The sequence below is a fragment of the Anopheles maculipalpis genome, chromosome 2RL, assembly GCF_943734695.1.
Source record: "Anopheles maculipalpis chromosome 2RL, idAnoMacuDA_375_x, whole genome shotgun sequence".
NCBI classification, from domain to species: domain Eukaryota; kingdom Metazoa; phylum Arthropoda; class Insecta; order Diptera; family Culicidae; genus Anopheles; species Anopheles maculipalpis.
The window spans coordinates 50585830-50595634 of record NC_064871.1 but is presented as its reverse complement, the minus strand read 5'-3'; the positions used below and the strand labels follow the sequence as shown (position 1 = coordinate 50595634).

Here is a 9805-nt window from a genome sequence, read left to right as displayed (position 1 = left end):
AGGTCTAGTTTTAATTAAAGCTCACTCATACCCAAGATTTTGTGTACGATCGTCCGATGCGTTCGTTAACGTGTGATGAATGTGAAATTATGTAGCATCGCCGTAATTAGCATTTTAATCTTAGTCCTGGAGACCAGCCGTCTCCATCAATTTCTTTGAAGTGTGCAACAAAGTTTGCATGCAAAGAAGCGATGAAATAAAAGTGTAATTATATTTTTACTGTTTGTCTGTCCCTGTTTTTCCTGCTTCTGTAGCAAATATCATACAAACTGTTTGATTTTTCAAGTAATGTAGTTCCTTTAAAAAAATGTTAGTCAAATTAAAACTGTGCTACGGTTCAGTGTGTCCCTTTTTTTGCGGAACCAACCACCCTTGAGTTATTGGCAGGCAAAAGAAGTTCAGGGGTTCAAGATCGTTTCTACAAGGAAACGAAAATGCAAGCGAAAAGACAGCGGAGATGAGCATTCGATAGAAAAAAGGGACACGAGCTTCAAATATATTATCGCATTCTTCTACGACCAATGCGTAAGATTCGATAAAACCCTAACACGGCCCTATGTCGTATGTACACACGGGTCGGGTCACTGGAAGCATAAAACCGTTACGGAATTATTTTCGCAGGAAAAAGGTTTCCCAAAAAGGAGGATGTCAAAGAAAGAGGCCGACCCGTTGATCACCACCAAGGCAGGAAGATTTGTTTTGTCCTTTTACTAGCGATGCTGAAGTCTCCCATACGGGGCAACCCATAATGGGTTAAGTGATTTTTTGTCTCCAGTTTTGATTCGATTAGTTGTCAACTGTCTTGAATCTAGCAGCGACACACATACACTCTTTCTTTAGCTTTTGTTCAGTATTTCTTTCTCGAGTCGCCCTGCGCTTCATCAGTCAACATCAAGTGAGCTGTAAATGGACAGCGAGCGAAGAAGAGAAAAAGCAAACCCAATGACTTCCACGACATGGCCATAAAATATCTTTTCACGGAAGGACGAAATTAATTATCCTGATTTTACTTCAGATGATAAGATCATTAGCCTGATTTTCCAAGGACGGCTAGGTGTCAAAACGATACCGAATTGGAGTCGTGTCAACGTCTTGGGCAGTTTCACGAACTTTTCTGCCATTGCCAGCCTTGGTTGGGAAGCGCTTGTTGTGCGTTGATTGATGAATGTAGCAAGCATAATCTTTTTCTGTATGGTGAGTGTGTTTTAAATGAATGTCCAGTTTGTTTAGCTGGAACGCTTACTCTTCCTGCTCCTCCGAACCATTTAATGGATGTAAAAATCAATCTGCTTTTTAATTAGGAGATTTATGTACAGTCACATTGTGTTACCAACTGTTTGTCCAACAAGCAGGTTTCCTAGCTAATTATCATGCTCAATTTCTTTCAATGAGTTTCCAATTAGATTATGTCCCTCGAGTGGGCAACGCATTGCCAAAACACTCGCTACCCAGCGCAAACGCAACCAGACTACTGAAGCACCGATGAAGTGACTGTGACACACGAAGTATCGCTAATCGATTTGGACGCCTCGAGGCACATATCGTTAGGACGCTGTGTTGGCGGCCTAGGCTGTAGCTAATTTTTCCCTTTTTCCGTGGAAACTACCCTCGTTAGTTAGGTCGGCTCCGGCAACGGTCATGATAAGTTAGGTGAAGGTTTGTCCGATACGAGGCTGCCGTTAATTGATGAGCCAACCAGTTCGATGTGCAAACTGCAGGGCGTCAAACAAGGCGGTCGTCCCTCCAACATTTGTGTCTTATTGGCCAAGGGCAGTGGGAAGCTGGCGCCGAGTTTGTGATGTGAATTATGTGTAGGTGAACGTAGCGATAGTCCATATTTTACATCCAGCCTGCGTTACGAGGTCGTGGTGGTACCAGGTGCGCTGTTTATAGGTTTGTCAAACAGAGGGCTGATGTCACGCCTTGTTATTGTGACGAGCTACTTCTACCAACGAATGCGCTTCCGTACCAACACTCCTTTTTTTTGTAGGAATTGTGTATCGGCTTTTTGTTGTTTTGCTCCGTTGCTTATCCTTTCGTCATTGAAATGTGGCGCTATACATTAACACTAGGAGAAATAAGCTTATCAGCTGTGGCTGCATTGCAGGTACACCCGAGAAATCCATGACTGTGTTGGAAGGTTGTAATTAGATGAACGTCACAGTTGGCATTGACAGTCCTCTAAAACTCTGTTATGCGTTTTGAGCAATATGGCCCCTGACACTGGTGCTGTCAGCCGTTTGTTCTTGCTCAATGTTTAATGGTTTAGTGTTTAAATTGTTTAGTGTTATCTCTAGTGATTCTTTCTTACGCTTATATACAGACGACCCTTATATTTTAGTAATATGTGATCTATTTTTCGTAACCTTTCTCGTAATATGTTCTATGATTGTATGGTTTGTTTATAATCATACGGTCAGGCAGAGGCGTATTTTAACCCTCGGAGGCCCTAAGAAAAGTGGAAGTAGCTGAGCAAGTCCTTTTTGAGCTCCTACGCGAAATGTTTGTTGGACCTTAGAAATGTTAAGTGATGACCTGGGGAGGGGATGAGGTGGGAGCGGTGTACTGTTTTGTGGTGGGAAGAAGAATAATTGTATTCTCAGTCGCCATGTGGTGGGAAGAAGAGATTCACTGTTGCCATGTGGTGGAGAAGAAGAAACTCGGACTTGTAATCGCGACGAGAACAGAACAACGTGATTGCTAACTGTGCAGACCAATATCTTTCTTTTATCTAACTGTCCAGGCAGTCTGAAGATTCTAGATGAGAATCTTCCTTACAGGAAAGTTGGAGACATCGAGGCCTTACCTTTGGTAGGGGGACTCTCGATGCTCATCGGCGGAGCAATTCGGCCAGGCGACTTTGGATGTTCAGAAGGAATATCCCTTACAGGCATGATGGAGGTTTGAGGCCTTACCTTGGGTAGGGTGACTCTCAAACCTCTAGAAAGAATTGAACGCTAGGTTTAGCTTGTTGCACCTTCTCTTTCCATCTGCCTGTCTGAGTATGCCGAAGGCTTCCTAGACCGCTTTATTTATACCCAATTCTTACAATAGTTTTTGCTCGTTTTTGTAACCAAGATTGTTTCTTAGTGGTTGTTCTTTTTGCTATTGCGTTTAGTACAAAAATATTTACGTAAGCATAAAATGCACTGCACTGCACTTGCAAGAAATGTGTCGGATATCATTTGTCGTTGGATCTATATGCTTGCTATGCATGAAGTTACTTGTTTGTGTTTTGTTGTTTTGTGTTGCTGACCACTGTCTAGACTCGCTGGTTGTTTTGAACTGATATCATATTGCATTGCGTCGCTCGCTAGCCGGGTGCGCTGGTAAGTGTTTGAATGTTCATGTTAAGGCGTGCGCGTGGTTAAAATAACTGAATGTACACTTCTTACGTTCTTGGCTAATGCAGGTTATTTGTTAAATTGGTGTATTTCTGCTCACCGTATAATGCTACGTAAGGCTTGTTGTATCCGAAATAATGTATACTCTAGTGAGATGTTTAGCAGATATGCTACAGTTTCTTTGGTTGCTATCGGCTAGTGTTAGCATGTCAGTGAGGGTGAGGAGGGGGCGACAACCCAAATATAGTTAATAGACGGGACCCCGTTACGAGGACGACGGGACCCTGCAACGAGGGACAACAACCCCCTACATGAGATTCGAACCCCGCGACTGCCTTTTTCGCACACCGTAAAATCTTCCACTACACCTACCGCAGCTCGGGACCGCTTCAGCTAGGGGCCGTGTTAAGCTCGGAGCCCCTCGCAGCTGCTCAGTTTGCTTACCATCTAGCGCGCCTCTACTTCCAGGCCGTTATGAACCGTACATGAATAAAAAAATCTTACTTGTGGATAATCTATAATGAAAATTTAAACTTGGTTTTCCATCATTTCTACAAGGATGATATCTGACGTTGTTGCCATTGCGTAGACGCCACAGGTTTTTAACAAAGTACCTGCAATATACAATACAACATACAAACAACAAAATAACTACAATAACAATGTAGTTGTTTAAAAAACATTTCAAACATTCAAAATTCTCATCCTCTTCTTCTTGACTATAAACCCACGGATGGTCTTGTCCAATACTAACTTTGCTGGCTTAATTCGAAGTTTTTAGAATTCCTTGAAAATGATTTTTGATATCGATCTCGTAATAGCTACCAGCATGATTACCAATATTATGTATATTATTATGGAATTATTATGGAAAGGATATGTTCGAATATTGATTTCAGAAACATAGACTCAATTGATACACGAATTAACATCTAAGAACCTAACAGCTCTTTCGATAAGATTGTCGATTTCTGTTTGATTCAATTAACATAAATATCAGCTAACATTGTTTGGCTTGTAAAGACGTTGATGTGTCGCGAATTATTTATTTATTTATTATTTATTTATTTTCTTACCCGAAGATCATGATTAACTATACTTACGTAAATCGTGATCTACTGTATCTTAATACAGTAGTGTATTCATGTTCTTCTTGGCTTAACGACGTCGTTGGCCGGCGTGACCTTAGACGCCGGCCAACGAATGGCTTACTAGATTAGCTGAAAACACGTAGATGGATAGTCAGTCCGCCCTACAGAGGGACGGTTCGGATGGGAGTGAAAACCCGGTGAATCTGCCCTGTGAAGATCGGCGCCGCTATCGCTTACACCATCAGACCGGCCCTGTATTATAGATAAGCAATGATTATATAGTTTTAAGCAGGCTTAAGATAGCTGAATAAGCGGATAAAGTAAATTCGAATGAAATTATGTTTGTAAAAATGTATTCAATTGTCCTTTAATTCTTATTTTGCATTACAAAATTGCTGTACGAAAGTAAGGTTATCAATAATATTTTCAAGCACATAAGACACTGACGAAATTGGTACTCATTTAAATGTTGTACTTACTACTTCTTCTGGTGATTTATTTTAAAAGGTAAATCTTCATGTAACATGTAACATACTTCTACCATTTTTCCAGCCATCAAAAATCTTAAACACGCCTATAGTCAAGAGACTAGCAGCTGGAGAGGTAGAAAATGCGAGACAAATTTTAACTCCCGTCCAATCATTGGAAGAGGAAAAGAAGGACCAAAGGTAGACATTTTTCCACTGTAGCAACTATCCGCGAGGCATCTTAATGTTGGCCAATAGCTTTTGATGAAAGTTTTGGGTGGCCGAAATTTGTCGAAAATTTCTGTGCCAGATTTTATCTCAATACTCCACCCAGACTTACAGTGCTGGAAGCATCAGTAAAAAGCAGTTTTTTGTTTTACTTTGATGGCGGTTGAAGTTAAGGATTCATATAATCACAGTGTAATTGCTTTTTGAGATAAATAAAAGTCTTTCTAAAGCGATACGTCCGGCCGATTCATTGGATTAAAAATTAAAAAAATAAGGTCTTTCTAAAATAATATCAAGTTGATGTCAGAGATTACATTTGTTGTTTGCACTACATTTTTTACGTATATCAATATTAAAATATAGCTCCGGCATCCACTATTCAACTAAAGATAATTTAACTTTATGTAATTGTTCTCGAACAAGCAAAGCGTAACAATACAGAGAAACAGAACTTGATCCTACAATTAATTATGTTAAAATCCAAACACGTACGAACTAAAACACGATGCCCTTCAACGTACAAAACTTTAGCGAACTGGAGGATCCACAGTAATGTTCATTTTCACAACATGTTCGAGAAAAATGAACACTCTCTAATTCGCTTCCTGGTGTCATATGCCAGCAATCGTTACAAGTTTCACAAGCTCGGTACGATACACGGTGTGACTCTTATCATCATTAACAGTCATCTGACAATTGCTCTGATTGCTGCCACCAGCTCAACGTACTCTCTTCAACGTCCCATCGGAACATATCCATCAGGAGTTTTGTGCCTTAATGTCCTAAACTGCTAGCAAAACCACTGCCGGTAGCCCGCGCTCGCGTCGGTATGTAAATTTAGCATGTCTGCCATTCTTGGAAATCGTGCTTTGCAGGGATAACACACTCCTGAGAGTACCGTTTCTTAGTTGTTGTAGAGGCAGAGCTCATTCCACGTACCGGATGCGGACCGGCAACAGACGGCGAACGTACTTGCTGGCGTAGCTCAAAGAACATCCAACTTAGGTGCAGCACGTGGAACAAATGAAACTGTCCACAATTTGAGCCATTAATGGCATACCGTGGGAGGAATAGCCTGACACCGAGGTGCGATAAAAACGGTCCGTTTCATAGCAGAATTAACGGTGGCATTCGTTCGTCTTCACCTTCACCGGAGCGTGGCTGTTGTTGCTGTTTCGCTAAGCGTTTTAGGGTAGCGCTTCGTCGGTACAATGGTTGTCTAGTCGGCATGATTAATCTACCCTACGGACGGTTGGCTATTAATAAGCATCGTGTGATGCTTTCCCGCACTGTGCTTGATGCTATTATTGTTGCTCAGCCAACCACCCCGTTCCGGAAATGGTCTAAGAAAGTTTCGAGAGTGAATCGGCACGGGGTCTTACCGCATCGGCCGATCATTTCCGAATAGATAAATTCTACCGCGTATAGCCTGGTATGGTCTATTTGCTCGAGTGAAGTGTGAAGCAAATGTTTGATGAGATGGATAGAGTAGGTGGAAATTAATAGGAAATTATATTACCGCTGTCGAGGAAAGGATGCTGATTATTACTGATTAATTATGCATTTATGTTGAGCCAGAATGACGAACAAATTATGAAGCATTATCTAACATTTAGCAGTGATGTTGAGAAACTTTCTAACTATCCTAGGAACTCATGGTGTTGAGGTTAAGGAAGTGTCGAAATAAGTAATTAATTGAAATATTTGTCACAAAAGTTACGATCCTTATTAGCAGCTTGCAGGATATTCGATCGAAATATTTAAAGAGGTCCAGTTCGATACGATTTAGTTTCTTTTAATGCTATTCATTGCATTTTTATGAACGAAACTTACGTGCTACTAATTTTTTTTGGACTTAAACTCACTACTCACTAGAAGCATTTAACTTTCGACAAGTTTATTTTTGACATCTATTCAAACAGTGATTGATTAACTACAATTCCGTAAATAGTACAACTATTTGTCACGATGGCTGCCATGTCACTTTCATTTTTGATAGCCTTATCAACCTGGTGGGTTTGTTTTTATTTTTGATTATTTATTTTCTTTTTTAAGTGGAACTGCCGGGCCGTATTGATATCTTTTTAGTTGATCGATCGGATTCGGATAACGATGTCAGCAGCGAAATCCGGAGACGCTTTGTTCAGGGGAATCGTGCCTACTACGCCCTTCACCGTTTGCTGATCTCCACAAGACTTCGAGACCGCACGAAATGTGAGATATATCACTGATTCGCTCGGTGGTCCTATATGGCCACGAGTCTTGGGCCATCCGAGCGGAGGATGAAAACGCTCTTGGCATGTTTGAGCGTCGCATCCTCCGGACTATCTTTGGTGGTGTGTTCGAGCATGGAGTGTGGAGAAGAAGGATGAACCAGGAGCTTGCTGAGCTATACGGAGAACTGGACAACCTGTCGGTAGCAAAGAACGCCAGGATACGATGGGTGGGACTTGTTAAGAGGATGCCGGACTCATGCCCCGCCAAGAAGGTTTTTGTCAGCTACCCCCAGTTAAGCACGAGGCGTTAGGGAGCACAGCGAGTTCGTTGGCTGGATCAGGTGATCCAGCTTCCAGGTTGGCTGGACCTTTCGGAAATCGGGTGCCTACACGGATGGGAAGCTGCAACCAAGGACCACGCTTTCTGGAGATCTATTGTTGACCGGGCCACGTCACGACGAAGTGCACTTTAAAAGAATAGGCCAACATGAGTGAGTGAGTGAGTTGATCGATCAAGAAACATTTTTATGAATTGATCGAGCCAAGAAACCGTCAAGCATGATGTTTTTGGGCAATTTTTATATGGATGAGGGCAATATCAGAATTTTGTTTAAGTCGTAAGGATAGAATTATTTTTTAGCAGAACTAGTTCCTATCAGTGAACATTTTATAATGAGAATCACAAAAATCTTAGAATATTCAGCAGTTTTCTCTGTTTGCATTTTTGTTCGAAGTTACGATCTTATCATGAGAAGCGAACTCCTATACCGCTGTGTTTCATTGCTCGTCTCTACGTACACTGTATCGAGAGGATTTGGTGGATCCCGGTGTTTCTAAAGAAACCATAGAGTAAAGATTTGATCGATGGTCGAAATACCTTCAACTAATCTAGCTTGGTAGCTTTTGAAGAAACTCTTGATCAATGACACCCATTTTCCTCTGGTCTGGTAGTTTTCTTGGACTCAGCCGATGCATGATTACAAAAAGCGTCCTTGGTCCCTTCTCTATCACTTCGGCCTAAAGCCCATCGCTACCAGTTGACTTACATTTCAATCGTCTGATTGTATTGATGACGTATTCGTTACAGGATGGTGGAGGATGATGGAGGCGCATGGTGCTTTTCTAATTTGAGTAATTAAGCTTTGCAAATTCTGGAAAATTATCCAAAAACGAGAATAGATTTTTTTTATTTTTAAATTAAATTCAACTCAATCAATTGAACAGTACATATGATGCTCACAAATCAAATACAGAAAAATTGAAAAACTACTGACAAGTTTTTTCGTCAATACTTTATCATATTTTGCTTCTGAAAAGTTATTTGAAAAGTTTCGTAAACAGCTATTGAAAAGTTTTATTTTATTTATTTTTTTATAATTGATTATTACGGTCCTGTGCCGTATTGTCAATACCGCTTGTGTTGAGTAAATTTTATAATCATCTTGATAAGGCATTTCCTCCTTATTCTTTGCCTTATCCCGGGCATACTCGGTTAAGCTATTGAAAAGTAATAACATTAAGTTAAGCTAAAAAATACAGAAACAAAAACATAAAACCAAAAAAAAAAGATTAAATTTTTCAACACAACAGGCGTATCTTAAAAACGATGACAAATTTAAAGGAACTTAGAAATTAATTTGTGTTATGTGTGAATTATTTCTAGCCATACACATTACATGCATTTTGGCAAAAAAACTCCAAATAAATGTATCATTCCTTGATTATGATTAATGCTCCGCACAGTAGTAATTGGATGATTAAAGAGCCGTTTTCCATAAACGTATTTTTCGTCCAATTGTCGAATTTTGGTCGAATTGTTGTAGAAAATGAATTTAAATGTTGAAAGAATATGAAATCACCATGTCTTTTGTTTTCTCACAATAGTTAAAGTAAGGTGCAAAAGCACCGAAGTTTTCGGTGGACTGAAATTTTGAATTGTAACTGTAAACGCTTCTCAGTATTTTACAGTTCATGAATAAAAGATGTTCACTATGCAAATAAAAATGATGAAAACATTTTCATACACTTTCATCAACTGAAACATCACACTTATGCTGACCAGAGTTTATGTTTCGGCCTTTGCTTCTAAGAAATGTCTCTCGAAAAAGGAAGAAAATAAAAAGCCAAGATGGTGGAAAAATCCATCAGATATTCCATAAAATACGAACCTCTACAGACAATCTTCTCGGAACGTGAAAGTAAGCGCCTTAAAAATATGAATCTACAAACGTGTAGCAAGAGCGTACCCTTCAACTGGGGATGGACGAATGCTACAATTTCTGTTTTAATTTCAAAGTCGGTTACGAAAAAAAGGTCTTTAAAAGGCAAAACTCTTTCTCAAAGAACCCACAGCATTCGGTTACATTTTTCAGTATAAATGAAACAATCAGCACGAATTTGTTTACTAAATATACTTTAATGAATTAGTGTACTGTGCCGATCCTGAGAATTGCTCACCA

The 9805-nt window shown here is 40.0% G+C and overlaps 1 protein-coding gene across 1 annotated transcript in view; it reads left to right on the top strand.

Moving 5' to 3' along the window:
• Positions 1-9229: 9229 nt before the first annotated feature.
• The window catches only part of LOC126556596 (afadin), a 172462-nt gene continuing 171886 nt past the window's right edge, over positions 9230-9805 (top strand). The window contains exon 1 of the mRNA XM_050211924.1: positions 9230-9240. The gene's annotated coding sequence lies outside the window, so the exon portion shown is untranslated. The remainder of the gene's footprint in view (positions 9241-9805) is intronic.